Source organism: Phalangium opilio, unplaced genomic scaffold, assembly GCF_054372755.1.
Source record: "Phalangium opilio isolate 3A_F unplaced genomic scaffold, DU_Popi_V2 ptg000106l_1, whole genome shotgun sequence".
Taxonomy (NCBI): Eukaryota; Metazoa; Arthropoda; class Arachnida; order Opiliones; family Phalangiidae; genus Phalangium; species Phalangium opilio.
This window is the reverse complement of record NW_028324208.1, coordinates 4603566-4628218: the sequence shown is the minus strand read 5'-3', so window position 1 is coordinate 4628218 and position 24653 is coordinate 4603566. Positions and strand designations below refer to the sequence as shown.

Sequence of the window (24653 nt, the reverse complement as noted above, 5' to 3'; positions counted from 1 at the left end):
ATTGGGCAAAAAATAAGCTGGGTCTCCTGGAAAACTCGGCATTACCAAATATCTATGGTGTAGTGGTTATCGCGTCCACGTCAGACGCGGAAGGTCCCAGGTTTGAGCCCTGGGAGATACATATTTTGTCCATCGTGAATTGTAAAAAAAATAAGGTAGGTTTCTTGGAAAACTCAGCATTACTACGTAGCTATGGTATAGTGGTTATCACGTCCGCTTCACATGCGGAAGGTCCCAGGTTCGAGCCCTTGTAGATACATATTTTGACCATCGTGATTGGGCATAAAAATATGCTAGGTCTCTTGGAAAACTAAGTATTACTACGTATCTATGGTGTAGTGGCTATCACGTCCGCCTAACACGCGGAAGGTCCTAGGTTTGAGCCCTGGTAGCTACATATTTTGTCAATCGTGATTGGGCAAAAAAATAAGCTAGGGCTCTTGGAAAACTCAGTATTACTACGTATCTATGGTGTAGTGGTTATCACGTCCGCTTCACACGCGGAAGGTTCCAAGTTCGAGCCCATGTTAGGTACATATTTTGACCATCGTGATTGGGCATAAAAATAAGCTAGGTCTCTTGGAAAACTCAGCATTACTGCGTATCTATGGTGTAGTGCGTATCACGTCCGCTTCACACGCGGAAGGTTCCAAGATCGAGCCCATGTTAGATACATATTTTGACCATCGTGATTGGGCATAAAAATAAGCTAGGTCTCTTGGAAAACTCAGCATTACTGCGTATCGATGGTGTAGTGGTTATCACGTCCGCTTCACATGCGGAAGGTCCCAGGTTCGAGCCCTGGTAGCTACATATTTTGTCAATCGTGATTGGGCAAAAAAATAAGCTAGGTCTCTTGGAAAACTCAGTATTACTACGTATCTATGGTGTTGTGGTCATCACGTTCGCCTAACACGCGGAAGGTCCTAGGTTCGAGCCCTGGTAGCTACATATTTTGTCAATCGTGATTGGGCAAAAAAATAAGGTAGGTCTCTTGGTAAACTCAGTATTACTACGTATCTATGGTGTAGTGGTTATCACGTCCGCCTAACACGCGGAAGGTCCTAGGTTCGAGCCCTGGTAGCTACATATTTTGTCAATCGTGATTGGGCATAAAAATAAGCTAGATCTCTTGGAAAACTCAGTATTACTACGTATTAATGGTGTAGTGGTTATCCCGTCCGCTTTACACGCGGAAGGTCCCAGGTTCGAGCCCTGGTAGCTACATATTTTGTCAATCGTGATTGGGCAAAAAAATAAGCTAGGTCTCTTGGGAAACTCGGTATTACTACGTATCTATGGTGTAGTGGTTATCACTTCCGCTTCACACGCGGAAGGTTCCAAGTTCGAGCCCATGTTTGATACATATTTTGACCATCGTGATTGGGCATAAAAATAAGCTAGGTCTCTTGGAAAACTCAGCATTACTACGTATCTATGGTGTAGTGGTTATCACGTCCGCTTCACATGCGGAACGTCCCAGGTTCGAACCCTGGTAGATACAAATTTTGACAATCGTGATTGGGCATGAAAATAAGCTAGGTGTCTTGGAAAACTCAGTAGTACTACGTATCTATGGTGTAGTGGTTATCACGTCCGCTTCACACGCGGAAGGTTCCAAGTTCGAGCCCATGTTAGGTACATATTTTGACCATCGTGATTGGGCATAAAAATAAGCTAGGTCTCTTGGAAAACTCAGCATTACTGCGTATCTATGGTGTAGTGCGTATCACTTCCGCTTCACACGCGGAAGGTTCCGAGATCGAGCCCATGTTAGATACATATTTTGACCATCGTGATTGGGCATAAAAATAAGCTAGGTCTCTTGGAAAACTCAGCATTACTGCGTATCGATGGTGTAGTGGTTATCACGTCCGCTTCACATGCGGAAGGTCCCAGGTTCGAGCCCTGGTAGCTACATATTTTGTCAATCGTGATTGGGCAAAAAAATAAGCTAGGTCTCTTGGAAAACTCAGTATTACTACGTATCTATGGTGTTGTGGTCATCACGTTCGCCTAACACGCGGAAGGTCCTAGGTTCGAGCCCTGGTAGCTACATATTTTGTCAATCGTGATTGGGCAAAAAAATAAGGTAGGTCTCTTGGTAAACTCAGTATTACTACGTATCTATGGTGTAGTGGTTATCACGTCCGCCTAACACGCGGAATGTCCTAGGTTCGAGCCCTGGTAGCTACATATTTTGTCAATCGTGATTGGGCATAAAAATAAGCTAGATCTCTTGGAAAACTCAGTATTACTACGTATTAATGGTGTAGTGGTTATCCCGTCCGCTTTACACGCGGAAGGTCCCAGGTTCGAGCCCTGGTAGCTACATATTTTGTCAATCGTGATTGGGCAAAAAAATAAGCTAGGTCTCTTGGGAAACTCAGTATTACTACGTATCTATGGTGTAGTGGTTATCACTTCCGCTTCACACGCGGAAGGTTCCAAGTTCGAGCCCATGTTTGATACATATTTTGACCATCGTGATTGGGCATAAAAATAAGCTAGGTCTCTTGGAAAACTCAGCATTACTACGTATCTATGGTGTAGTGGTTATCACGTCCGCTTCACATGCGGAACGTCCCAGGTTCGAACCCTGGTAGATACAAATTTTGACAATCGTGATTGGGCATGAAAATAAGCTAGGTGTCTTGGAAAACTCAGTAGTACTACGTATCTATGGTGTAGTGGTCATCACGTCCGCTTTACACGCGGAAGGTCCCAGGTTCGAGCCCTGGTAGATACATGTTTTGTCAATCGTGATTGGGCAAAAAAATAAGCTAGGTCTCTTGGAAAACTCAGTATTACCAAATATCTATGGTGTAGTGGTTATCACGTCCGCTTCACACGCGGAAGGTTCCAAGTTCGAGCCCATGTTAGATACATATTTTGACCATCGTGATTGGGCATAAAAATAAGCTAGGTCTCTTGGAAAACTCAGCATTACTACGTATCTATGGTGTAGTGGTTATCACGTCCGCCTAACACGCGGAAGGTCCTAGGTTCGAGCCCTGGTAGCTACATATTTTGTCAATCGTGATTGGGCAAAAAAATAAGCTAGGTCTCTTGGAAAACTCAGTATTACTACGTATCTATGGTGTAGTGGTTATCACGTCCGCTTCACACGCGGAAGGTTCCAAGTTCGAGCCCATGTTAGATACATATTTTGACCATCGTGATTGGGCATAAAAATAAGCTAGGTCTCTTGGAAAACTCCGCATTACTGCGTATCTATGGTGTAGTTGGTTATCACGTCCGCCTAACACGCGGAAGGTCCCAGGTTCGAGCCGTGGTAGCTACATATTTTGTCAATCGTGATTGGGCAAAAAAATAAGCTAGGTCTCTTGGAAAACTCAGTGTTGTACGTATCTATGGTGTAGTGGTTATCACGTCCGCCTAACACGCGGAAGCTCCCAGGTTCGAGCCCTGTTAGCTACATATTTTGTCAATCGTGATTGGGCAAAAAAATAAGCTAGGTCTCTTGGAAAACTCAGTATTACCAAATATCTATGGTGTAGTGGTTATCACGTCCGCTTCACACGCGGAAGGTTCCAAGTTCGAGCCCATGTTAGATACATATTTTGACCATCGTGATTGGGCATAAAAATAAGCTAGGTCTCTTGGAAAACTCCGCATTACTGCGTATCTATGGTGTAGTTGGTTATCACGTCCGCCTAACACGCGGAAGGTCCCAGGTTCGAGCCGTGGTAGCTACATATTTTGTCAATCGTGATTGGGCAAAAAAATAAGCTAGGTCTCTTGGAAAACTCAGTGTTGTACGTATCTATGGTGTAGTGGTTATCACGTCCGCCTAACACGCGGAAGCTCCCAGGTTCGAGCCCTGTTAGCTACATATTTTGTCAATCGTGATTGGGCAAAAAAATAAGCTAGGTCTCTTGGAAAACTCAGTATTACCAAATATCTATGGTGTAGTGGTTATCACGTCCGCTTCACACGCGGAAGGTTCCAAGTTCGAGCCCATGTTAGATACATATTTTGACCATCGTGATTGGGCATAAAAATAAGCTAGGTCTCTTGGAAAACTCAGCATTACTACGTATCTATGGTGTAGTGGTTATCACGTCCGCCTAACACGCGGAAGGTCCCAGGTTTGAGCCCTGGTAGCTACATATTTTGTCAATCGTGATTGGGCAAAAAAATAAGCTAGGTCTCTTGGAAAACTCAGTATTACTACGTATCTATGGTGTAGTGGTTATCACGTCCGCTTCACACGCGGAAGGTTCCAAGTTCGAGCCCATGTTAGGTACATATTTTGACCATCGTGATTGGGCATAAAAATAAGCTAGGTCTCTTGGAAAACTCAGCATTACTGCGTATCTATGGTGTAGTGCGTATCACGTCCGCTTCACACGCGGAAGGTTCCAAGATCGAGCCCATGTTAGATACATATTTTGACCATCGTGATTGGGCATAAAAATAAGCTAGGTCTCTTGGAAAACTCAGCATTACTGCGTATCGATGGTGTAGTGGTTATCACGTCCGCTTCACATGCGGAAGGTCCCAGGTTCGAGCCCTGGTAGCTACATATTTTGTCAATCGTGATTGGGCAAAAAAATAAGCTAGGTCTCTTGGAAAACTCAGTATTACTACGTATCTATGGTGTAGTGGTTATCACGTTCGCCTAACACGCGGAAGGTCCCAGGTTCGAGCCCTGGTAGATACATGTTTTGTCCATCGTGATTTGGCATAAAAATAAGCTAGATCTCTTGGAAAACTCAGTATTACTACGTATCTATGGTGTAGTGGTTATCACGTCCGCTTAACACGCGGAAGGTCCCAGGTTCGAGCCCTGGTAGCTACATATTTCGTCAATCGTGATTGGGCAAAAAAATAAGCTAGGTCTCTTGGAAAACTCAGTATTACTACGTATCTATGGTGTAGTGGTTATCACGTCCGCTTCACACGCGGAAGGTTCCAAGTTCGAGCCCATGTTAGATACATATTTGGACCATCGTGATTGGGCATAAAAATAAGCTAGGTCTCTTGGAAAACTCAGTATTACTACGTATCTATGGTGTAGTGGTTATCACGTCCGCCTAACACGCGGAAGGTCGCAGGTTCGAGCCGTGGTAGCTACATATTTTGTCAATCGTGATTGGGCAAAAAAATAAGCTAGGACTCTTGGAAAACTCAGTATTGTACGTATTTATGGTGTAGTGGTTATCACGTCCGCCTAACACGCGGAAGGTCCCAGGTTCGAGCCCTGGTAGATACATGTTTTGTCAATCGTGATTGGGCAAAAAAATAAGCTAGGTCTCTTGGAAAACTCGTCACTACCACGTATCTATGGTGTAGTGGTTGTCACGTCCGCTTTACACGCGGAAGGTACCAGGTTCGAGCCCTGGTAGATACATATTTTGACCATCGTGATTGGGCCTAATAATGTTAGGTCTCTTGGAAAACTAAGTATTACTACGTATCTATGGTTTAGTGGTTATCACGTCCGCCTAACACGCGGAAGGTTCCAAGTTCGAGCCCATGTTAGATACATATTTTGACCATCGTGATTGGGCATAAAAATAAGCTAGGTCTCTTGGAAAACTCAGCATTACTACGTATCTATGGTGTAGTGGTTATCACGTCCGCCTAACACGCGGAAGGTCCCAGGTTTGAGCCCTGGTAGCTACATATTTTGTCAATCGTGATTGGGCAAAAAAATAAGCTAGGTCTCTTGGAAAACTCAGTATTACTACGTATCTATGGTGTAGTGGTTATCACGTCCGCTTCACACGCGGAAGGTTCCAAGTTCGAGCCCATGTTAGGTACATATTTTGACCATCGTGATTGGGCATAAAAATAAGCTAGGTCTCTTGGAAAACTCAGTATTACCAAATATCTATGGTGTAGTGGTTATCACGTCCGCTTCACACGCGGAAGGTTCCAAGTTCGAGCCCATGTTAGATACATATTTTGACCATCGTGATTGGGCATAAAAATAAGCTAGGTCTCTTGGAAAACTCAGCATTACTACGTATCTATGGTGTAGTGGTTATCACGTCCGCCTAACACGCGGAAGGTCCTAGGTTCGAGCCCTGGTAGCTACATATTTTGTCAATCGTGATTGGGCAAAAAAATAAGCTAGGTCTCTTGGAAAACTCAGTATTACTACGTATCTATGGTGTAGTGGTTATCACGTCCGCTTCACACGCGGAAGGTTCCAAGTTCGAGCCCATGTTAGATACATATTTTGACCATCGTGATTGGGCATAAAAATAAGCTAGGTCTCTTGGAAAACTCCGCATTACTGCGTATCTATGGTGTAGTTGGTTATCACGTCCGCCTAACACGCGGAAGGTCCCAGGTTCGAGCCGTGGTAGCTACATATTTTGTCAATCGTGATTGGGCAAAAAAATAAGCTAGGTCTCTTGGAAAACTCAGTGTTGTACGTATCTATGGTGTAGTGGTTATCACGTCCGCCTAACACGCGGAAGCTCCCAGGTTCGAGCCCTGTTAGCTACATATTTTGTCAATCGTGATTGGGCAAAAAAATAAGCTAGGTCTCTTGGAAAACTCAGTATTACCAAATATCTATGGTGTAGTGGTTATCACGTCCGCTTCACACGCGGAAGGTTCCAAGTTCGAGCCCATGTTAGATACATATTTTGACCATCGTGATTGGGCATAAAAATAAGCTAGGTCTCTTGGAAAACTCAGCATTACTACGTATCTATGGTGTAGTGGTTATCACGTCCGCCTAACACGCGGAAGGTCCCAGGTTTGAGCCCTGGTAGCTACATATTTTGTCAATCGTGATTGGGCAAAAAAATAAGCTAGGTCTCTTGGAAAACTCAGTATTACTACGTATCTATGGTGTAGTGGTTATCACGTCCGCTTCACACGCGGAAGGTTCCAAGTTCGAGCCCATGTTAGGTACATATTTTGACCATCGTGATTGGGCATAAAAATAAGCTAGGTCTCTTGGAAAACTCAGCATTACTGCGTATCTATGGTGTAGTGCGTATCACGTCCGCTTCACACGCGGAAGGTTCCAAGATCGAGCCCATGTTAGATACATATTTTGACCATCGTGATTGGGCATAAAAATAAGCTAGGTCTCTTGGAAAACTCAGCATTACTGCGTATCGATGGTGTAGTGGTTATCACGTCCGCTTCACATGCGGAAGGTCCCAGGTTCGAGCCCTGGTAGCTACATATTTTGTCAATCGTGATTGGGCAAAAAAATAAGCTAGGTCTCTTGGAAAACTCAGTATTACTACGTATCTATGGTGTAGTGGTTATCACGTTCGCCTAACACGCGGAAGGTCCCAGGTTCGAGCCCTGGTAGATACATGTTTTGTCCATCGTGATTTGGCATAAAAATAAGCTAGATCTCTTGGAAAACTCAGTATTACTACGTATCTATGGTGTAGTGGTTATCACGTCCGCTTAACACGCGGAAGGTCCCAGGTTCGAGCCCTGGTAGCTACATATTTCGTCAATCGTGATTGGGCAAAAAAATAAGCTAGGTCTCTTGGAAAACTCAGTATTACTACGTATCTATGGTGTAGTGGTTATCACGTCCGCTTCACACGCGGAAGGTTCCAAGTTCGAGCCCATGTTAGATACATATTTGGACCATCGTGATTGGGCATAAAAATAAGCTAGGTCTCTTGGAAAACTCAGTATTACTACGTATCTATGGTGTAGTGGTTATCACGTCCGCCTAACACGCGGAAGGTCGCAGGTTCGAGCCGTGGTAGCTACATATTTTGTCAATCGTGATTGGGCAAAAAAATAAGCTAGGACTCTTGGAAAACTCAGTATTGTACGTATTTATGGTGTAGTGGTTATCACGTCCGCCTAACACGCGGAAGGTCCCAGGTTCGAGCCCTGGTAGATACATGTTTTGTCAATCGTGATTGGGCAAAAAAATAAGCTAGGTCTCTTGGAAAACTCGTCACTACCACGTATCTATGGTGTAGTGGTTGTCACGTCCGCTTTACACGCGGAAGGTACCAGGTTCGAGCCCTGGTAGATACATATTTTGACCATCGTGATTGGGCCTAATAATGTTAGGTCTCTTGGAAAACTAAGTATTACTACGTATCTATGGTTTAGTGGTTATCACGTCCGCCTAACACGCGGAAGGTTCCAAGTTCGAGCCCATGTTAGATACATATTTTGACCATCGTGATTGGGCATAAAAATAAGCTAGGTCTCTTGGAAAACTCAGCATTACTACGTATCTATGGTGTAGTGGTTATCACGTCCGCCTAACACGCGGAAGGTCCCAGGTTTGAGCCCTGGTAGCTACATATTTTGTCAATCGTGATTGGGCAAAAAAATAAGCTAGGTCTCTTGGAAAACTCAGTATTACTACGTATCTATGGTGTAGTGGTTATCACGTCCGCTTCACACGCGGAAGGTTCCAAGTTCGAGCCCATGTTAGGTACATATTTTGACCATCGTGATTGGGCATAAAAATAAGCTAGGTCTCTTGGAAAACTCAGCATTACTGCGTATCTATGGTGTAGTGCGTATCACGTCCGCTTCACACGCGGAAGGTTCCAAGATCGAGCCCATGTTAGATACATATTTTGACCATCGTGATTGGGCATAAAAATAAGCTAGGTCTCTTGGAAAACTCAGCATTACTGCGTATCGATGGTGTAGTGGTTATCACGTCCGCTTCACATGCGGAAGGTCCCAGGTTCGAGCCCTGGTAGCTACATATTTTGTCAATCGTGATTGGGCAAAAAAATAAGCTAGGTCTCTTGGAAAACTCAGTATTACTACGTATCTATGGTGTAGTGGTTATCACGTTCGCCTAACACGCGGAAGGTCCCAGGTTCGAGCCCTGGTAGATACATGTTTTGTCCATCGTGATTTGGCATAAAAATAAGCTAGATCTCTTGGAAAACTCAGTATTACTACGTATCTATGGTGTAGTGGTTATCACGTCCGCTTAACACGCGGAAGGCCCCAGGTTCGAGCCCTGGTAGCTACATATTTCGTCAATCGTGATTGGGCAAAAAAATAAGCTAGGTCTCTTGGAAAACTCAGTATTACTACGTATCTATGGTGTAGTGGTTATCACGTCCGCTTCACACGCGGAAGGTTCCAAGTTCGAGCCCATGTTAGATACATATTTGGACCATCGTGATTGGGCATAAAAATAAGCTAGGTCTCTTGGAAAACTCAGTATTACTACGTATCTATGGTGTAGTGGTTATCACGTCCGCCTAACACGCGGAAGGTCGCAGGTTCGAGCCGTGGTAGCTACATATTTTGTCAATCGTGATTGGGCAAAAAAATAAGCTAGGACTCTTGGAAAACTCAGTATTGTACGTATTTATGGTGTAGTGGTTATCACGTCCGCCTAACACGCGGAAGGTCCCAGGTTCGAGCCCTGGTAGATACATGTTTTGTCAATCGTGATTGGGCAAAAAAATAAGCTAGGTCTCTTGGAAAACTCGTCACTACCACGTATCTATGGTGTAGTGGTTGTCACGTCCGCTTTACACGCGGAAGGTACCAGGTTCGAGCCCTGGTAGATACATATTTTGACCATCGTGATTGGGCCTAATAATGTTAGGTCTCTTGGAAAACTAAGTATTACTACGTATCTATGGTTTAGTGGTTATCACGTCCGCCTAACACGCGGAAGGTTCCAAGTTCGAGCCCATGTTAGATACATATTTTGACCATCGTGATTGGGCATAAAAATAAGCTAGGTCTCTTGGAAAACTCCGCATTACTGCGTATCTATGGTGTAGTTGGTTATCACGTCCGCCTAACACGCGGAAGGTCCCAGGTTCGAGCCGTGGTAGCTACATATTTTGTCAATCGTGATTGGGCAAAAAAATAAGCTAGGTCTCTTGGAAAACTCAGTGTTGTACGTATCTATGGTGTAGTGGTTATCACGTCCGCCTAACACGCGGAAGGTCCCAGGTTCGAGCCCTGTTAGCTACATATTTTGTCAATCGTGATTGGGCAAAAAAATAAGCTAGGTGTCTTGGAAAACTCAGTATTACTACGTATCTATGGTGTAGTGGTTATCACGTCCGCTTCACACGCGGAAGGTTCCAAGTTCGAGCCCATGTTAGATACATATTTTGACCATCGTGATTGGGCATAAAAATAAGCTAGGTCTCTTGGAAAGCTCAGAATTACTACGTATCTATGGTGTAGTGGTTATCACGTCCGCTTCACATGCGGAACGTCCCAGGTTCGAACTCTGGTAGTTACATATTTTCACAATCGTGATTGGGCATGAAAATAAGCTAGGTGTCTTGGAAAACTCAGTATTACTACGTATCTATGGTGTAGTGGTTATCACGTCCGCCTAAAACGCCGAAGGTACCAGGTTCGAGCCCTGGTAGATACATGTTTTGTCCATCGTGATTTGGCATAAAAATAAGCTAGATCTCTTGGAAAACTCAGTGTTACTTCGTATCTATGGTGTAGTGGTTATCGCGTCCACCTCAGACGCGGAAGGTCCCATGTTCGAGCCCTGGTAGATGCATTTTTTGTCCATCGTGAATTGGCAAAAAATAAGGTAGGTTTCTTGGAAAACTCAGCATTACTACGTATCTATGGTGTTGTGGTCATCACGTCCGCCTAACACGCGGAAGGTCCTAGGTTCGAGCCCTGGTAGCTACATATTTTGTCAATCGTGATTGGGCAAAAAAATAAGCTAGGTCTCTTGGGAAACTCAGTATTACTACGTATCTATGGTGTAGTGGTTATCACGTCCGCTTCACACGCGGAAGGTTAAAAGTTCGAGCCCATGTTTGATACATATTTTGACCATCGTGATTGGGCATAAAAATAAGCTAGGTCTCTTGGAAAACTCAGCATTACTACGTATCTATGGTGTAGTTGGTTATCACGTCCGCCTAACACGCGGAAGGTCCCAGGTTCGAGCCGTGGTAGCTACATATTTTGTCAATCGTGATTGGGCAAAAAAATAAGCTAGGTCTCTTGGAAAACTCAGTGTTGTACGTATCTATGGTGTAGTGGTTATCACGTCCGCCTAACACGCGGAAGGTTCCAAGTTCGAGCCCATGTTAGATACATATTTTGACCATCGTGATTGGGCATAAAAATAAGCTAGGTCTCTTGGAAAGCTCAGAATTACTACGTATCTATGGTGTAGTGGTTATCACGTCCGCTTCACATGCGGAACGTCCCAGGTTCGAACCCTGGTAGTTACATATTTTCACAATCGTGATTGGGCATGAAAATAAGCTAGGTGTCTTGGAAAACTCAGTATTACTACGTATCTATGGTGTAGTGGTTATCACGTCCGCCTAAAACGCCGAAGGTACCAGGTTCGAGCCCTGGTAGATACATGTTTTGTCCATCGTGATTTGGCATAAAAATAAGCTAGATCTCTTGGAAAACTCAGTGTTACTTCGTATCTATGGTGTAGTGGTTATCGCGTCCACCTCAGACGCGGAAGGTCCCATGTTCGAGCCCTGGTAGATGCATTTTTTGTCCATCGTGAATTGGCAAAAAATAAGGTAGGTTTCTTGGAAAACTCAGCATTACTACGTATCTATGGTGTTGTGGTCATCACGTCCGCCTAACACGCGGAAGGTCCTAGGTTCGAGCCCTGGTAGCTACATATTTTGTCAATCGTGATTGGGCAAAAAAATAAGCTAGGTCTCTTGGGAAACTCAGTATTACTACGTATCTATGGTGTAGTGGTTATCACGTCCGCTTCACACGCGGAAGGCTAAAAGTTCGAGCCCATGTTTGATACATATTTTGACCATCGTGATTGGGCATAAAAATAAGCTAGGTCTCTTGGAAAACTCAGCATTACTACGTATCTATGGTGTAGTGGTCATCACGTCCGCTTTACACGCGGAAGGTCCCAGGTTCGAGCCCTGGTAGCTACATGTTTTGTCAATCGTGATTGGGCAAAAAAATAAGCTGGGTCTCTTGGAAAACTCGGCATTACCAAATATCTATGGTGTAGTGGTTATCACGTCCGCTTCACACGCGGAAGGTTCCAAGTTCGAGCCCATGTTAGATACATATTTTGACCATCGTGATTGGGCATAAAAATAAGCTAGGTCTCTTGGAAAACTCCGCATTACTGCGTATCTATGGTGTAGTTGGTTATCACGTCCGCCTAACACGCGGAAGGTCCCAGGTTCGAGCCGTGGTAGCTACATATTTTGTCAATCGTGATTGGGCAAAAAAATAAGCTAGGTCTCTTGGAAAACTCAGTGTTGTACGTATCTATGGTGTAGTGGTTATCACGTCCGCCTAATACGTGGAAGGTCCTAGGTTCGAGCCCTGGTAGCTACATATTTTGTCAATCGTGATTGGGCAAAAAAATAAGCTAGGTCTCTTGGGAAACTCAGTATTACTACGTATCTATGGTGTAGTGGTTATCACGTCCGCTTCACACGCGGAAGGTTAAAAGTTCGAGCCCATGTTTGATACATATTTTGACCATCGTGATTGGGCATAAAAATAAGCTAGGTCTCTTGGTAAACTCAGCATTACTACGTATCTATGGTGTAGTTGGTTATCACGTCCGCCTAACACGCGGAAGGTCCCAGGTTCGAGCCGTGGTAGCTACATATTTTGTCAATCGTGATTGGGCAAAAAAATAAGCTAGGTCTCTTGGAAAACTCAGTGTTGTACGTATCTATGGTGTAGTGGTTATCACGTCCGCCTAACACGCGGAAGGTTCCAAGTTCGAGCCCATGTTAGATACATATTTTGACCATCGTGATTGGGCATAAAAATAAGCTAGGTCTCTTGGAAAGCTCAGAATTACTACGTATCTATGGTGTAGTGGTTATCACGTCCGCTTCACATGCGGAACGTCCCAGGTTCGAACCCTGGTAGTTACATATTTTCACAATCGTGATTGGGCATGAAAATAAGCTAGGTGTCTTGGAAAACTCAGTATTACTACGTATCTATGGTGTAGTGGTTATCACGTCCGCCTAAAACGCCGAAGGTACCAGGTTCGAGCCCTGGTAGATACATGTTTTGTCCATCGTGATTTGGCATAAAAATAAGCTAGATCTCTTGGAAAACTCAGTGTTACTTCGTATCTATGGTGTAGTGGTTATCGCGTCCACCTCAGACGCGGAAGGTCCCATGTTCGAGCCCTGGTAGATGCATTTTTTGTCCATCGTGAATTGGCAAAAAATAAGGTAGGTTTCTTGGAAAACTCAGCATTACTACGTATCTATGGTGTTGTGGTCATCACGTCCGCCTAACACGCGGAAGGTCCTAGGTTCGAGCCCTGGTAGCTACATATTTTGTCAATCGTGATTGGGCAAAAAAATAAGCTAGGTCTCTTGGGAAACTCAGTATTACTACGTATCTATGGTGTAGTGGTTATCACGTCCGCTTCACACGCGGAAGGTTAAAAGTTCGAGCCCATGTTTGATACATATTTTGACCATCGTGATTGGGCATAAAAATAAGCTAGGTCTCTTGGAAAACTCAGCATTACTACGTATCTATGGTGTAGTGGTCATCACGTCCGCTTTACACGCGGAAGGTCCCAGGTTCGAGCCCTGGTAGCTACATGTTTTGTCAATCGTGATTGGGCAAAAAAATAAGCTGGGTCTCTTGGAAAACTCGGCATTACCAAATATCTATGGTGTAGTGGTTATCACGTCCGCTTCACACGCGGAAGGTTCCAAGTTCGAGCCCATGTTAGATACATATTTTGACCATCGTGATTGGGCATAAAAATAAGCTAGGTCTCTTGGAAAACTCCGCATTACTGCGTATCTATGGTGTAGTTGGTTATCACGTCCGCCTAACACGCGGAAGGTCCCAGGTTCGAGCCGTGGTAGCTACATATTTTGTCAATCGTGATTGGGCAAAAAAATAAGCTAGGTCTCTTGGAAAACTCAGTGTTGTACGTATCTATGGTGTAGTGGTTATCACGTCCGCCTAACACGCGGAAGGTCCCAGGTTCGAGCCCTGTTAGCTACATATTTTGTCAATCGTGATTGGGCAAAAAAATAAGCTAGGTCTCTTGGAAAACTCAGTATTACTACGTATCTATGGTGTAGTGGTTATCACGTCCGCTTCACACGCGGAAGGTTCCAAGTTCGAGCCCATGTTAGATACATATTTTGACCATCGTGATTGGGCATAAAAATAAGCTAGGTCTCTTGGAAAGCTCAGAATTACTACGTATCTATGGTGTAGTGGTTATCACGTCCGCTTCACATGCGGAACGTCCCAGGTTCGAACCCTGGTAGTTACATATTTTCACAATCGTGATTGGGCATGAAAATAAGCTAGGTGTCTTGGAAAACTCAGTATTACTACGTATCTATGGTGTAGTGGTTATCACGTCCGCCTAAAACGCCGAAGGTACCAGGTTCGAGCCCTGGTAGATACATGTTTTGTCCATCGTGATTTGGCATAAAAATAAGCTAGATCTCTTGGAAAACTCAGTGTTACTTCGTATCTATGGTGTAGTGGTTATCGCGTCCACCTCAGACGCGGAAGGTCCCATGTTCGAGCCCTGGTAGATGCATTTTTTGTCCATCGTGAATTGGCAAAAAATAAGGTAGGTTTCTTGGAAAACTCAGCATTACTACGTATCTATGGTGTTGTGGTCATCACGTCCGCCTAACACGCGGAAGGTCCTAGGTTCGAGCCCTGGTAGCTACATATTTTGTCAATCGTGATTGGGCAAAAAAATAAGCTAGGTCTCTTGGGAAACTCAGTATTACTACGTATCTATGGTGTAGTGGTTATCACGTCCGCTTCACACGCGGAAGGTTAAAAGTTCGAGCCCATGTTTGATACATATTTTGACCATCGTGATTGGGCATAAAAATAAGCTAGGTCTCTTGGAAAACTCAGCATTACTACGTATCTATGGTGTAGTGGTCATCACGTCCGCTTTACACGCGGAAGGTCCCAGGTTCGAGCCCTGGTAGCTACATGTTTTGTCAATCGTGATTGGGCAAAAAAATAAGCTGGGTCTCTTGGAAAACTCGGCATTACCAAATATCTATGGTGTAGTGGTTATCACGTCCGCTTCACACGCGGAAGGTTCCAAGTTCGAGCCCATGTTAGATACATATTTTGACCATCGTGATTGGGCATAAAAATAAGCTAGGTCTCTTGGAAAACTCCGCATTACTGCGTATCTATGGTGTAGTTGGTTATCACGTCCGCCTAACACGCGGAAGGTCCCAGGTTCGAGCCGTGGTAGCTACATATTTTGTCAATCGTGATTGGGCAAAAAAATAAGCTAGGTCTCTTGGAAAAGTCAGTGTTGTACGTATCTATGGTGTAGTGGTTATCACGTCCGCCTAACACGCGGAAGGTCCCAGGTTCGAGCCCTGTTAGCTACATATTTTGTCAATCGTGATTGGGCAAAAAAATAAGCTAGGTCTCTTGGAAAACTCAGTATTACTACGTATCTATGGTGTAGTGGTTATCACGTCCGCTTCACACGCGGAAGGTTCCAAGTTCGAGCCCATGTTAGATACATATTTTGACCATCGTGATTGGGCATAAAAATAAGCTAGGTCTCTTGGAAAACTCCGCATTACTGCGTATCTATGGTGTAGTTGGTTATCACGTCCGCCTAACACGCGGAAGGTCCCAGGTTCGAGCCGTGGTAGCTACATATTTTGTCAATCGTGATTGGGCAAAAAAATAAGCTAGGTCTCTTGGAAAACTCAGTGTTGTACGTATCTATGGTGTAGTGGTTATCACGTCCGCCTAATACGCGGAAGGTCCCAGGTTCGAGCCCTGTTAGCTACATATTTTGTCAATCGTGATTGGGCAAAAAAATAAGCTAGGTCTCTTGGAAAACTCAGTATTACTACGTATCTATGGTGTAGTGGTTATCACGTCCGCTTCACACGCGGAAGTTTCCAAGTTCGAGCCCATGTTAGATACATATTTTGACCATCGTGATTGGGCATAAAAATAAGCTAGGTCTCTTGGAAAACTCAGCATTACTACGTATCTATGGTGTAGTGGTTATCACGTCCGCTTCACATGCGGAAGGTCCCAGGTTCGAGCCCTGGTAGATACATATTTTGACCATCGTGATTGGGCATAAAAATAAGCTAGGTCTCTTGGAAAGCTCAGAATTACTACGTATCTATGGTGTAGTGGTTATCACGTCCGCTTCACATGCGGAACGTCCCAGGTTCGAACCCTGGTAGTCACATATTTTGACAATCGTGATTGGGCATGAAAATAAGCTAGGTGTCTTGGAAAACTCAGTATTACTACGTATCTATGGTGTAGTGGTTATCACGTCCGCCTAAAACGCCGAAGGTACCAGGTTCGAGCCCTGGTAGATACATGTTTTGTCCATCGTGATTTGGCATAAAAATAAGCTAGATCTCTTGGAAAACTCAGTGTTACTTCGTATCTATGGTGTAGTGGTTATCGCGTCCACCTCAGACGCGGAAGGTCCCATGTTCGAGCCCTGGTAGATGCATTTTTTGTCCATCGTGAATTGGCAAAAAATAAGGTAGGTTTATTGGAAAACTCAGCACTACTACGTATCTATGGTGTTGTGGTCATCACGTCCGCCTAACACGCGGAAGGTCCTAGGTTCGAGCCCTGGTAGCTACATATTTTGTCAATCGTGATTGGGCAAAAAAATAAGCTAGGTCTCTTGGGAAACTCAGTATTACTACGTATCTATGGTGTAGTGGTTATCACGTCCGCTTCACACGCGGAAGGTTCCAAGTTCGAGCCCATGTTTGATACATATTTTGACCATCGTGATTGGGCATAAAAATAAGCTAGGTCTCTTGGAAAACTCAGCATTACTACGTATCTATGGTGTAGGGGTCATCACGTCCGCTTTACACGCGGAAGGTCCCAGGTTCGAGCCCTGGTAGATACATGTTTTGTCAATCGTGATTGGGCAAAAAAATAAGCTGGGTCTCTTGGAAAACTCGGCATTACCAAATATCTATGGTGTAGTGGTTATCGCGTCCACGTCAGACGCGGAAGGTCCCAGGTTCGAGCCCTGGGAGATACATATTTTGTCCATCGTGAATTGTAAAAAAAATAAGGTAGGTTTCTTGGAAAACTCAGCATTACTACGTATCTATGGTGTAGTGGTTATCACGTCCGCTTCATACGCGGAAGGTTCCAAGTTCGAGCCCATGTTAGATACATATTTTGACCATCGTGATTGGGCATAAAAATAAGCTAGGTCTCTTGGAAAACTCAGCATTACTGCGTATCTATGGTGTAGTTGGTTATCACGTCCGCCTAACACGCGGAAGGTCCCAGGTTCGAGCCGTGGTAGCTACATATTTTGTCAATCGTGATTGGGCAAAAAAATAAGCTAGGTCTCTTGGAAAACTCAGTGTTGTACGTATCTATGGTGTAGTGGTTATCACGTCCGCCTAACACGCGGAAGGTCCCAGGTTCGAGCCCTGTTAGCTACATATTGTGTCAATCGTGATTGGGCAAAAAAATAAGCTAGGTCTCTTGGAAAACTCCGCATTACTGCGTATCTATGGTGTAGTTGGTTATCACGTCCGCCTAACACGCTGAAGGTCCCAGGTTAGAGCCGTGGTAGCTACATATTTTGTCAATCGTGATTGGGCAAAAAAATAAGCTAGGTCTCTTGGAAAACTCAGTGTTGTACGTATCTATGGTGTACTGGTTATCACGTCCGCCTAACACGCGGAAGGTCCCAGGTTCGAGCCCTGTTAGCTACATATTTTGTCAATCGTGATTGGGCAAAAAAATAAGGTAGGTCTCTTGGTAAACTCAGTATTACTACGTATCTATGGTGTAGTGGTTATCACGTCCGCCTAACCCGCGGAAGGTCCTAGGTTCGAGCCCTGGTAGCTACATATTTTGTCAATCGTGATTGGGCATAAAAATAAGCTAGATCTCTTGGAAAACTCAGTATTACTACGTATCTATGGTGTAGTGGTTATCACGTCCGCCTAACACGTGGAAGGTCCCAGGTTCGAGCCCTGGTAGATACATATTTTGTCAATCGTGATTTGGCAAAAAAATAAGCTAGGTCTCTTGGAAAACTCAGTATTACTACGTATCTATGGTGTAGTGGTTATCACGTCCGCCTAACACGTGGAAGGTCCCAGGTTCGAACCCTGGTAGATACATATTTTGACCATCGTGATTGGGCAAGAAAATAAGCTAGGTCTCTTGGAAAACTCAGTATTACTAAGTATCTATGGTGTAGTGGTTATCACGTCCGCTTCACACGCGGAAGGTTCCAAGATCGAGCCCATGTTAGATACATGTTTTGACCATCGTGATTGGGCATAAAATCAAGCTAGGTCTCTTGGAAAACTCAGTATTACTATGTATCTATGGTGTAGTGGTTATCACGTCCGCTTCACACGCGGAAGGTTGCAAGATCGAGCCCATGTTAGATACATATTTTGACCATCGTGATTGGGCATAAAAATAAGCTAGGTCTCTTGGAAAACTCAACATTACTACGTATCTATGGCGTAGTGGGTATCACGTCCGCTTCACACGAGGAAGGTTCCAAGATCGAGCCCCTGTTAGATACATATTTTGTCAATCGTGATTGGGCAAAAAAATAAGCTAGGTCTCTTGGAAAACTCAGTATTACTACGTATCTATGGTGTAGTGGTTATCACGTCCGCCTAGCACGCGGAAGGTCCCAGGTTCGAGCCCTGGTAGATACATGTTTTGTCCATCGTGATTGGGCATAAAAATAAGCTAGGTCTCTTGGAAAACTCAGTATTACTAAGTATCTATGGTGTAGTGGTTATCATGTCCGCTTCATACGCGGAAGGTTCCAAGATCGAGACCATGTTAGATACATATTTTGTCCATCGTGAATTGGCAAAAAATAAGCTACGTCTCTTGGAATACTCAGTATTACTAAGTATCTATGGTGTAGTGGGTATCACGTCCGCTTCACACGCGGAAGGTTCCAAGTTCGAGCCCATGTTAGATACATATTTTGACCATCGTGATTGGGCATAAAAATAAGCTAGGTCTCTTGGAAAACTCAGCATTACTACGTATCTATGGTGTAGTGGTTATCACGTCCGCTTCACATGCGGAAGGTCCCAGGTTCGAGCACTGGTAGATACATATTTTGACCATCGTGATTGGGCATAAAAATAAGCTAGGTCTCTTGGAAAGCTCAGAATTACTACGTATCTATGGTGTAGTGGTTATCACGTCCGCTTCACATGCGGAACGTCCCAGGTTCGAACCCTGGTAGTCACATATTTTGACAATCGTGATTGGGCATGAAAATAAGCTAGGTGTCTTGGAAAACTCAGTATTACTACGTATCTATGGTGTAGTGGTTATCACGTCCGCCTAAAACGCCGAAGGTACCAGGTTCGAGCCCTGGTAGATACATGTTTTGTCCATCGTGATTTGGCATAAAAATAAGCTAGATCTCTTGGAAAACTCAGTGTTACTTCGTATCTATGTTGTAGTGGTTATCGCGTCCACCTCAGACGCGGAAGGTCCCATGTTCGAGCCCTGGTAGATGCATTTTTTGTCCATCGTGAATTGGCAAAAAATAAGGTAGGTTTATTGGAAAACTCAGCATTACTACGTATCTATGGTGTTGTGGTCATCACGTCCGCCTAACACGCGGAAGGTCCTAGGTTCGAGCCCTGGTAGCTACATATTTTGTCAATCGTGATTGGGCAAAAAAATAAGCTAGGTCTCTTGGGAAACTCAGTATTACTACGTATCTATGGTGTAGTGGTTATCACGTCCGCTTCACACGCGGAAGGTTCCAAGTTCGAGCCCATGTTTGATACATATTTTGACCATCGTGATTGGGCATAAAAATAAGATAGGTCTCTTGGAAAACTCAGCATTACTGCGTATCTATGGTGTAGTTGGTTATCACGTCCGCCTAACACGCGGAAGGTCCCAGGTTCGAGCCGTGGTAGCTACATATTTTGTCAATCGTGATTGGGCAAAAAAATAAGCTAGGTCTCTTGGAAAACTCAGTGTTGTACGTATCTATGGTGTAGTGGTTATCACGTCCGCCTAACACGCGGAAGGTCCCAGGTTCGAGCCCTGTTAGCTACAAATTTTGTCAATCGTGATTGGGCAAAAAAATAAGCTAGGTCTCTTGGAAAACTCCGCATTACTGCGTATCTATGGTGTAGTTGGTTATCACGTCCGCCTAACACGCTGAAGGTCCCAGGTTAGAGCCGTGGTAGCTACATATTTTGTCAATCGTGATTGGGCAAAAAAATAAGCTAGGTCTCTTGGAAAACTCAGTGTTGTACGTATCTATGGTGTACTGGTTATCACGTCCGCCTAACACGCGGAAGGTCCCAGGTTCGAGCCCTGTTAGCTACATATTTTGTCAATCGTGATTGGGCAAAAAAATAAGGTAGGTCTCTTGGTAAACTCAGTATTACTACGTATCTATGGTGTAGTGGTTATCACGTCCGCCTAACCCGCGGAAGGTCCTAGGTTCGAGCCCTGGTAGCTACATATTTTGTCAATCGTGATTGGGCATAAAAATAAGCTAGATCTCTTGGAAAACTCAGTATTACTACGTATCTATGGTGTAGTGGTTATCACGTCCGCCTAACACGTGGAAGGTCCCAGGTTCGAGCCCTGGTAGATACATATTTTGTCAATCGTGATTTGGCAAAAAAATAAGCTAGGTCTCTTGGAAAACTCAGTATTACTACGTATCTATGGTGTAGTGGTTATCACGTCCGCCTAACACGTGGAAGGTCCCAGGTTCGAACCCTGGTAGATACATATTTTGACCATCGTGATTGGGCAAGAAAATAAGCTAGGTCTCTTGGAAAACTCAGTATTACTAAGTATCTATGGTGTAGTGGTTATCACGTCCGCTTCACACGCGGAAGGTTCCAAGATCGAGCCCATGTTAGATACATGTTTTGACCATCGTGATTGGGCATAAAATCAAGCTAGGTCTCTTGGAAAACTCAGTATTACTATGTATCTATGGTGTAGTGGTTATCACGTCCGCTTCACACGCGGAAGGTTGCAAGATCGAGCCCATGTTAGATACATATTTTGACCATCGTGATTGGGCATAAAAATAAGCTAGGTCTCTTGGAAAACTCAACATTACTACGTATCTATGGCGTAGTGGGTATCACGTCCGCTTCACACGCGGAAGGTTCCAAGATCGAGCCCCTGTTAGATACATATTTTGTCAATCGTGATTGGGCAAAAAAATAAGCTAGGTCTCTTGGAAAACTCAGTATTACTACGTATCTATGGTGTAGTGGTTATCACGTCCACCTAGCACGCGGAAGGTCCCAGGTTCGAGCCCTGGTAGATACATGTTTTGTCCATCGTGATTGGGCATAAAAATAAGCTAGGTCTCTTGGAAAACTCAGTATTACTAAGTATCTATGGTGTAGTGGTTATCATGTCCACTTCATACGCGGAAGGTTCCAAGATCGAGACCATGTTAGATACATATTTTGTCCATCGTGAATTGGCAAAAAATAAGCTACGTCTCTTGGAATACTCAGTATTACTAAGTATCTATGGTGTAGTGGGTATCACGTCCGCTTCACACGCGGAAGGTTCCAAGTTCGAGCCCATGTTAGATACATATTTTGACCATCGTGATTGGGCATAAAAATAAGCTAGGTCTCTTGGAAAACTCAGCATTACTACGTATCTATGGTGTAGTGGTTATCACGTCCGCTTCACATGCGGAAGGTCCCAGGTTCGAGCACTGGTAGATACATATTTTGACCATCGTGATTGGGCATAAAAATAAGCTAGGTCTCTTGGAAAGCTCAGAATTACTACGTATCTATGGTGTAGTGGTTATCACGTCCGCTTCACATGCGGAACGTCCCAGGTTCGAACCCTGGTAGTCACATATTTTGACAATCGTGATTGGGCATGAAAATAAGCTAGGTGTCTTGGAAAACTCAGTATTACTACGTATCTATGGTGTAGTGGTTATCACGTCCGCCTAAAACGCCGAAGGTACCAGGTTCGAGCCCTGGTAGATACATGTTTTGTCCATCGTGATTTGGCATAAAAATAAGCTAGATCTCTTGGAAAACTCAGTGTTACTTCGTATCTATGTTGTAGTGGTTATCGCGTCCACCTCAGACGCGGAAGGTCCCATGTTCGAGCCCTGGTAGATGCATTTTTTGTCCATCGTGAATTGGCAAAAAATAAGGTAGGTTTATTGGAAAACTCAGCATTACTACGTATCTATGGTGTTGTGGTCATCACGTCCGCCTAACACGCGGAAGGTCCTAGGTTCGAGCCCTGGTAGCTACATATTTTGTCAATCGTGATTGGGCAAAAAAATAAGCTAGGTCTCTTGGGAAACTCAGTATTACTACGTATCTATGGTGTAGTGGTTATCACGTCCGCTTCACACGCGGAAGGTTCCAAGTTCGAGCCCATGTTTGATACATATTTTGACCATCGTGATTGGGCATAAAAATAAGATAGGTCTCTTGGAAAACTCAGCATTACTGCGTATCTATGGTGTAGTTGGTTATCACGTCCGCCTAACACGCGGAAGGTCCCAGGTTCGAGCCGTGGTAGCTACATATTTTGTCAATCGTGATTGGGCAAAAAAATAAGCTAGGTCTCTTGGAAAACTCAGTGTTGTACGTATCTATGGTGTAGTGGTTATCACGTCCGCCTAACACGCGGAAGGTCCCAGGTTCGAGCCCTGTTAGCTACATATTTTGTCAATCGTGATTGGGCAAAAAAATAAGCTAGGTCTCTTGGAAAACTCCACATTACTGCGTATCTATGGTGTAGTTGGTTATCACGTCCGCCTAACACGCTGAAGGTCCCAGGTTCGAGCCGTGGTAGCTACATATTTTGTCAATCGTGATTGGGCAAAAAAATAAGCTAGGTCTCTTGGAAAACTCAGTGTTGTACGTATCTATGGTGTACTGGTTATCACGTCCGCCTAACACGCGGAAGGTCCCAGGTTCGAGCCCTGTTAGCTACATATTTTGTCAATCGTGATTGGGCAAAAAAATAAGGTAGGTCTCTTGGTAAACTCAGTATTACTACGTATCTATGGTGTAGTGGTTATCACGTCCGCCTAACCCGCGGAAGGTCCTAGGTTCGAGCCCTGGTAGCTACATATTTTGTCAATCGTGATTGGGCATAAAAATAAGCTAGATCTCTTGGAAAAGTCAGTATTACTACGTATCTATGGTGTAGTGGTTATCACGTCCGCCTAACACGTGGAAGGTCCCAGGTTCGAGCCCTGGTAGATACATATTTTGTCAATCGTGATTTGGCAAAAAAATAAGCTAGGTCTCTTGGAAAACTCAGTATTACTACGTATCTATGGTGTAGTGGTTATCACGTCCGCCTAACACGTGGAAGGTCCCAGGTTCGAGCCCTGGTAGATACATATTTTGACCATCGTGATTGGGCAAGAAAATAAGCTAGGTCTCTTGGAAAACTCAGTATTACTAAGTATCTATGGTGTAGTGGTTATCACGTCCGCTTCACACGCGGAAGGTTCCAAGATCGAGCCCATGTTAGATACATGTTTTGACCATCGTGATTGGGCATAAAATCAAGCTAGGTCTCTTGGAAAACTCAGTATTACTACGTATCTATGGTGTAGTGGTTATCACGTCCGCTTCACACGCGGAAGGTTGCAAGATCGAGCCCATGTTAGATACATATTTTGACCATCGTGATTGGGCATAAAAATAAGCTAGGTCTCTTGGAAAACTCAACATTACTACGTATCTATGGCGTAGTGGGTATCACGTCCGCTTCACACGCGGAAGGTTCCAAGATCGAGCCCCTGTTAGATACATATTTTGTCAATCGTGATTGGGCAAAAAAATAAGCTAGGTCTCTTGGAAAACTCAGTATTACTACGTATCTATGGTGTAGTGGTTATCACGTCCGCCTAGCACGCGGAAGGTCCCAGGTTCGAGCCCTGGTAGATACATGTTTGGTCCATCGTGATTGGGCATAAAAATAAGCTAGGTCTCTTGGAAAACTCAGTATTACTAAGTATCTATGGTGTAGTGGTTATCATGTCCGCTTCATACGCGGAAGGTTCCAAGATCGAGACCATGTTAGATACATATTTTGTCCATCGTGAATTGGCAAAAAATAAGCTAGGTCTCTTGGAATACTCAGTATTACTAAGTATCTATGGTGTAGTGGGTATCACGTCCGCTTCACACGCGGAAGGTTCCAAGATCGTGCCCATGTTAGATACATATTTTGACCATCGTGATTGGGCATAAAAATAAGCTAGGTCTCTTGGAAAACTCAACATTACTACGTATCTATGTTGTAGTGGGTATCACGTCCGCTTAACACGCGGAAGGTTCCAAGAACGAGCCCATGTTAGATACATATTTTGAACATCGTGATTGGGCATAAAAATAAGCTAGGTCTCTTGGAAAACTCTGATTTTCTACGTATCTATGGTGTAGTGGTTATCACGTCCGCCTAACACGCGGAAGGTCCCAAGTTCGAGCCCTGGTAGATACATGTTTTGTCCATCGTGATTGGGCATAAAAATAAGCTAGGTCTCTTGGAAAACTCAACATTACTACGTATCTATGTTGTAGTGGGTATCACGTCCGCTTAACAAGCGGAAGGTTCCAAGATCGAGCCCATGTTAGATACATATTTTGACCATCGTGATTGGGCATAAAAATAAGCTAGGTCTCTTGGAAAACTCAACATTACTA

The 24653-nt window shown here is 44.1% G+C and overlaps 56 non-coding genes across 56 annotated transcripts; all 56 read left to right on the top strand.

Annotated features, from left to right (window-relative positions):
* The first annotated feature begins 186 nt into the window (after positions 1-186).
* Positions 187-259, top strand: TRNAV-CAC (transfer RNA valine (anticodon CAC)). Its single transcript has one exon. It is a non-coding gene; the product is annotated as a tRNA-Val (tRNA).
* Positions 260-745: 486 nt separating this feature from the next.
* On the top strand, positions 746-813 carry TRNAV-CAC (transfer RNA valine (anticodon CAC)). Its single transcript has one exon. It is a non-coding gene; the product is annotated as a tRNA-Val (tRNA).
* A 618-nt stretch (positions 814-1431) lies between these two features.
* On the top strand, positions 1432-1504 carry TRNAV-CAC (transfer RNA valine (anticodon CAC)). The gene has a single exon. It is a non-coding gene; the product is annotated as a tRNA-Val (tRNA).
* Positions 1505-1852: 348 nt separating this feature from the next.
* On the top strand, positions 1853-1920 carry TRNAV-CAC (transfer RNA valine (anticodon CAC)). Its single transcript has one exon. It is a non-coding gene; the product is annotated as a tRNA-Val (tRNA).
* Positions 1921-2538: 618 nt separating this feature from the next.
* On the top strand, positions 2539-2611 carry TRNAV-CAC (transfer RNA valine (anticodon CAC)). The gene has a single exon. It is a non-coding gene; the product is annotated as a tRNA-Val (tRNA).
* A 65-nt stretch (positions 2612-2676) lies between these two features.
* TRNAV-UAC (transfer RNA valine (anticodon UAC)) lies at positions 2677-2749 on the top strand. The gene has a single exon. It is a non-coding gene; the product is annotated as a tRNA-Val (tRNA).
* A 1732-nt stretch (positions 2750-4481) lies between these two features.
* On the top strand, positions 4482-4549 carry TRNAV-CAC (transfer RNA valine (anticodon CAC)). The gene has a single exon. It is a non-coding gene; the product is annotated as a tRNA-Val (tRNA).
* Positions 4550-4614: 65 nt separating this feature from the next.
* On the top strand, positions 4615-4687 carry TRNAV-AAC (transfer RNA valine (anticodon AAC)). Its single transcript has one exon. It is a non-coding gene; the product is annotated as a tRNA-Val (tRNA).
* A 65-nt stretch (positions 4688-4752) lies between these two features.
* On the top strand, positions 4753-4825 carry TRNAV-AAC (transfer RNA valine (anticodon AAC)). Its single transcript has one exon. It is a non-coding gene; the product is annotated as a tRNA-Val (tRNA).
* A 341-nt stretch (positions 4826-5166) lies between these two features.
* Positions 5167-5239, top strand: TRNAV-AAC (transfer RNA valine (anticodon AAC)). Its single transcript has one exon. It is a non-coding gene; the product is annotated as a tRNA-Val (tRNA).
* A 1869-nt stretch (positions 5240-7108) lies between these two features.
* Positions 7109-7176, top strand: TRNAV-CAC (transfer RNA valine (anticodon CAC)). Its single transcript has one exon. It is a non-coding gene; the product is annotated as a tRNA-Val (tRNA).
* A 65-nt stretch (positions 7177-7241) lies between these two features.
* On the top strand, positions 7242-7314 carry TRNAV-AAC (transfer RNA valine (anticodon AAC)). The gene has a single exon. It is a non-coding gene; the product is annotated as a tRNA-Val (tRNA).
* A 65-nt stretch (positions 7315-7379) lies between these two features.
* Positions 7380-7452, top strand: TRNAV-AAC (transfer RNA valine (anticodon AAC)). Its single transcript has one exon. It is a non-coding gene; the product is annotated as a tRNA-Val (tRNA).
* Positions 7453-7793: 341 nt separating this feature from the next.
* Positions 7794-7866, top strand: TRNAV-AAC (transfer RNA valine (anticodon AAC)). Its single transcript has one exon. It is a non-coding gene; the product is annotated as a tRNA-Val (tRNA).
* A 761-nt stretch (positions 7867-8627) lies between these two features.
* On the top strand, positions 8628-8695 carry TRNAV-CAC (transfer RNA valine (anticodon CAC)). The gene has a single exon. It is a non-coding gene; the product is annotated as a tRNA-Val (tRNA).
* A 65-nt stretch (positions 8696-8760) lies between these two features.
* On the top strand, positions 8761-8833 carry TRNAV-AAC (transfer RNA valine (anticodon AAC)). Its single transcript has one exon. It is a non-coding gene; the product is annotated as a tRNA-Val (tRNA).
* Positions 8834-8898: 65 nt separating this feature from the next.
* TRNAV-AAC (transfer RNA valine (anticodon AAC)) lies at positions 8899-8971 on the top strand. Its single transcript has one exon. It is a non-coding gene; the product is annotated as a tRNA-Val (tRNA).
* A 341-nt stretch (positions 8972-9312) lies between these two features.
* Positions 9313-9385, top strand: TRNAV-AAC (transfer RNA valine (anticodon AAC)). The gene has a single exon. It is a non-coding gene; the product is annotated as a tRNA-Val (tRNA).
* A 755-nt stretch (positions 9386-10140) lies between these two features.
* TRNAV-CAC (transfer RNA valine (anticodon CAC)) lies at positions 10141-10213 on the top strand. Its single transcript has one exon. It is a non-coding gene; the product is annotated as a tRNA-Val (tRNA).
* A 65-nt stretch (positions 10214-10278) lies between these two features.
* Positions 10279-10351, top strand: TRNAF-AAA (transfer RNA phenylalanine (anticodon AAA)). Its single transcript has one exon. It is a non-coding gene; the product is annotated as a tRNA-Phe (tRNA).
* Positions 10352-10416: 65 nt separating this feature from the next.
* Positions 10417-10489, top strand: TRNAL-CAG (transfer RNA leucine (anticodon CAG)). Its single transcript has one exon. It is a non-coding gene; the product is annotated as a tRNA-Leu (tRNA).
* A 618-nt stretch (positions 10490-11107) lies between these two features.
* On the top strand, positions 11108-11180 carry TRNAV-CAC (transfer RNA valine (anticodon CAC)). Its single transcript has one exon. It is a non-coding gene; the product is annotated as a tRNA-Val (tRNA).
* Positions 11181-11245: 65 nt separating this feature from the next.
* On the top strand, positions 11246-11318 carry TRNAF-AAA (transfer RNA phenylalanine (anticodon AAA)). Its single transcript has one exon. It is a non-coding gene; the product is annotated as a tRNA-Phe (tRNA).
* Positions 11319-11383: 65 nt separating this feature from the next.
* Positions 11384-11456, top strand: TRNAL-CAG (transfer RNA leucine (anticodon CAG)). Its single transcript has one exon. It is a non-coding gene; the product is annotated as a tRNA-Leu (tRNA).
* Positions 11457-11797: 341 nt separating this feature from the next.
* TRNAV-UAC (transfer RNA valine (anticodon UAC)) lies at positions 11798-11870 on the top strand. The gene has a single exon. It is a non-coding gene; the product is annotated as a tRNA-Val (tRNA).
* Positions 11871-12212: 342 nt separating this feature from the next.
* Positions 12213-12285, top strand: TRNAI-AAU (transfer RNA isoleucine (anticodon AAU)). Its single transcript has one exon. It is a non-coding gene; the product is annotated as a tRNA-Ile (tRNA).
* A 481-nt stretch (positions 12286-12766) lies between these two features.
* Positions 12767-12839, top strand: TRNAV-CAC (transfer RNA valine (anticodon CAC)). The gene has a single exon. It is a non-coding gene; the product is annotated as a tRNA-Val (tRNA).
* A 65-nt stretch (positions 12840-12904) lies between these two features.
* Positions 12905-12977, top strand: TRNAF-AAA (transfer RNA phenylalanine (anticodon AAA)). The gene has a single exon. It is a non-coding gene; the product is annotated as a tRNA-Phe (tRNA).
* A 65-nt stretch (positions 12978-13042) lies between these two features.
* On the top strand, positions 13043-13115 carry TRNAL-CAG (transfer RNA leucine (anticodon CAG)). Its single transcript has one exon. It is a non-coding gene; the product is annotated as a tRNA-Leu (tRNA).
* Positions 13116-13456: 341 nt separating this feature from the next.
* TRNAV-UAC (transfer RNA valine (anticodon UAC)) lies at positions 13457-13529 on the top strand. Its single transcript has one exon. It is a non-coding gene; the product is annotated as a tRNA-Val (tRNA).
* Positions 13530-14148: 619 nt separating this feature from the next.
* On the top strand, positions 14149-14221 carry TRNAV-CAC (transfer RNA valine (anticodon CAC)). Its single transcript has one exon. It is a non-coding gene; the product is annotated as a tRNA-Val (tRNA).
* A 65-nt stretch (positions 14222-14286) lies between these two features.
* On the top strand, positions 14287-14359 carry TRNAF-AAA (transfer RNA phenylalanine (anticodon AAA)). The gene has a single exon. It is a non-coding gene; the product is annotated as a tRNA-Phe (tRNA).
* Positions 14360-14424: 65 nt separating this feature from the next.
* TRNAL-CAG (transfer RNA leucine (anticodon CAG)) lies at positions 14425-14497 on the top strand. Its single transcript has one exon. It is a non-coding gene; the product is annotated as a tRNA-Leu (tRNA).
* A 341-nt stretch (positions 14498-14838) lies between these two features.
* On the top strand, positions 14839-14911 carry TRNAV-UAC (transfer RNA valine (anticodon UAC)). Its single transcript has one exon. It is a non-coding gene; the product is annotated as a tRNA-Val (tRNA).
* A 757-nt stretch (positions 14912-15668) lies between these two features.
* TRNAI-AAU (transfer RNA isoleucine (anticodon AAU)) lies at positions 15669-15741 on the top strand. Its single transcript has one exon. It is a non-coding gene; the product is annotated as a tRNA-Ile (tRNA).
* A 204-nt stretch (positions 15742-15945) lies between these two features.
* TRNAV-CAC (transfer RNA valine (anticodon CAC)) lies at positions 15946-16018 on the top strand. The gene has a single exon. It is a non-coding gene; the product is annotated as a tRNA-Val (tRNA).
* Positions 16019-16083: 65 nt separating this feature from the next.
* Positions 16084-16156, top strand: TRNAV-CAC (transfer RNA valine (anticodon CAC)). Its single transcript has one exon. It is a non-coding gene; the product is annotated as a tRNA-Val (tRNA).
* A 65-nt stretch (positions 16157-16221) lies between these two features.
* On the top strand, positions 16222-16294 carry TRNAF-AAA (transfer RNA phenylalanine (anticodon AAA)). The gene has a single exon. It is a non-coding gene; the product is annotated as a tRNA-Phe (tRNA).
* Positions 16295-16359: 65 nt separating this feature from the next.
* On the top strand, positions 16360-16432 carry TRNAL-CAG (transfer RNA leucine (anticodon CAG)). Its single transcript has one exon. It is a non-coding gene; the product is annotated as a tRNA-Leu (tRNA).
* Positions 16433-16773: 341 nt separating this feature from the next.
* On the top strand, positions 16774-16846 carry TRNAV-UAC (transfer RNA valine (anticodon UAC)). The gene has a single exon. It is a non-coding gene; the product is annotated as a tRNA-Val (tRNA).
* A 1032-nt stretch (positions 16847-17878) lies between these two features.
* TRNAV-AAC (transfer RNA valine (anticodon AAC)) lies at positions 17879-17951 on the top strand. Its single transcript has one exon. It is a non-coding gene; the product is annotated as a tRNA-Val (tRNA).
* A 65-nt stretch (positions 17952-18016) lies between these two features.
* On the top strand, positions 18017-18089 carry TRNAV-AAC (transfer RNA valine (anticodon AAC)). The gene has a single exon. It is a non-coding gene; the product is annotated as a tRNA-Val (tRNA).
* Positions 18090-18571: 482 nt separating this feature from the next.
* On the top strand, positions 18572-18644 carry TRNAA-AGC (transfer RNA alanine (anticodon AGC)). The gene has a single exon. It is a non-coding gene; the product is annotated as a tRNA-Ala (tRNA).
* Positions 18645-18986: 342 nt separating this feature from the next.
* TRNAV-CAC (transfer RNA valine (anticodon CAC)) lies at positions 18987-19059 on the top strand. Its single transcript has one exon. It is a non-coding gene; the product is annotated as a tRNA-Val (tRNA).
* A 65-nt stretch (positions 19060-19124) lies between these two features.
* On the top strand, positions 19125-19197 carry TRNAV-CAC (transfer RNA valine (anticodon CAC)). The gene has a single exon. It is a non-coding gene; the product is annotated as a tRNA-Val (tRNA).
* A 65-nt stretch (positions 19198-19262) lies between these two features.
* On the top strand, positions 19263-19335 carry TRNAF-AAA (transfer RNA phenylalanine (anticodon AAA)). The gene has a single exon. It is a non-coding gene; the product is annotated as a tRNA-Phe (tRNA).
* Positions 19336-20504: 1169 nt separating this feature from the next.
* Positions 20505-20577, top strand: TRNAV-AAC (transfer RNA valine (anticodon AAC)). The gene has a single exon. It is a non-coding gene; the product is annotated as a tRNA-Val (tRNA).
* Positions 20578-20642: 65 nt separating this feature from the next.
* On the top strand, positions 20643-20715 carry TRNAV-AAC (transfer RNA valine (anticodon AAC)). Its single transcript has one exon. It is a non-coding gene; the product is annotated as a tRNA-Val (tRNA).
* A 482-nt stretch (positions 20716-21197) lies between these two features.
* Positions 21198-21270, top strand: TRNAA-AGC (transfer RNA alanine (anticodon AGC)). The gene has a single exon. It is a non-coding gene; the product is annotated as a tRNA-Ala (tRNA).
* A 342-nt stretch (positions 21271-21612) lies between these two features.
* On the top strand, positions 21613-21685 carry TRNAV-CAC (transfer RNA valine (anticodon CAC)). The gene has a single exon. It is a non-coding gene; the product is annotated as a tRNA-Val (tRNA).
* A 65-nt stretch (positions 21686-21750) lies between these two features.
* Positions 21751-21823, top strand: TRNAV-CAC (transfer RNA valine (anticodon CAC)). Its single transcript has one exon. It is a non-coding gene; the product is annotated as a tRNA-Val (tRNA).
* Positions 21824-21888: 65 nt separating this feature from the next.
* On the top strand, positions 21889-21961 carry TRNAF-AAA (transfer RNA phenylalanine (anticodon AAA)). Its single transcript has one exon. It is a non-coding gene; the product is annotated as a tRNA-Phe (tRNA).
* Positions 21962-23130: 1169 nt separating this feature from the next.
* Positions 23131-23203, top strand: TRNAV-AAC (transfer RNA valine (anticodon AAC)). The gene has a single exon. It is a non-coding gene; the product is annotated as a tRNA-Val (tRNA).
* Positions 23204-23268: 65 nt separating this feature from the next.
* On the top strand, positions 23269-23341 carry TRNAV-AAC (transfer RNA valine (anticodon AAC)). The gene has a single exon. It is a non-coding gene; the product is annotated as a tRNA-Val (tRNA).
* Positions 23342-23823: 482 nt separating this feature from the next.
* On the top strand, positions 23824-23896 carry TRNAA-AGC (transfer RNA alanine (anticodon AGC)). The gene has a single exon. It is a non-coding gene; the product is annotated as a tRNA-Ala (tRNA).
* A 481-nt stretch (positions 23897-24377) lies between these two features.
* Positions 24378-24450, top strand: TRNAV-AAC (transfer RNA valine (anticodon AAC)). Its single transcript has one exon. It is a non-coding gene; the product is annotated as a tRNA-Val (tRNA).
* Positions 24451-24653: the final 203 nt, after the last annotated feature.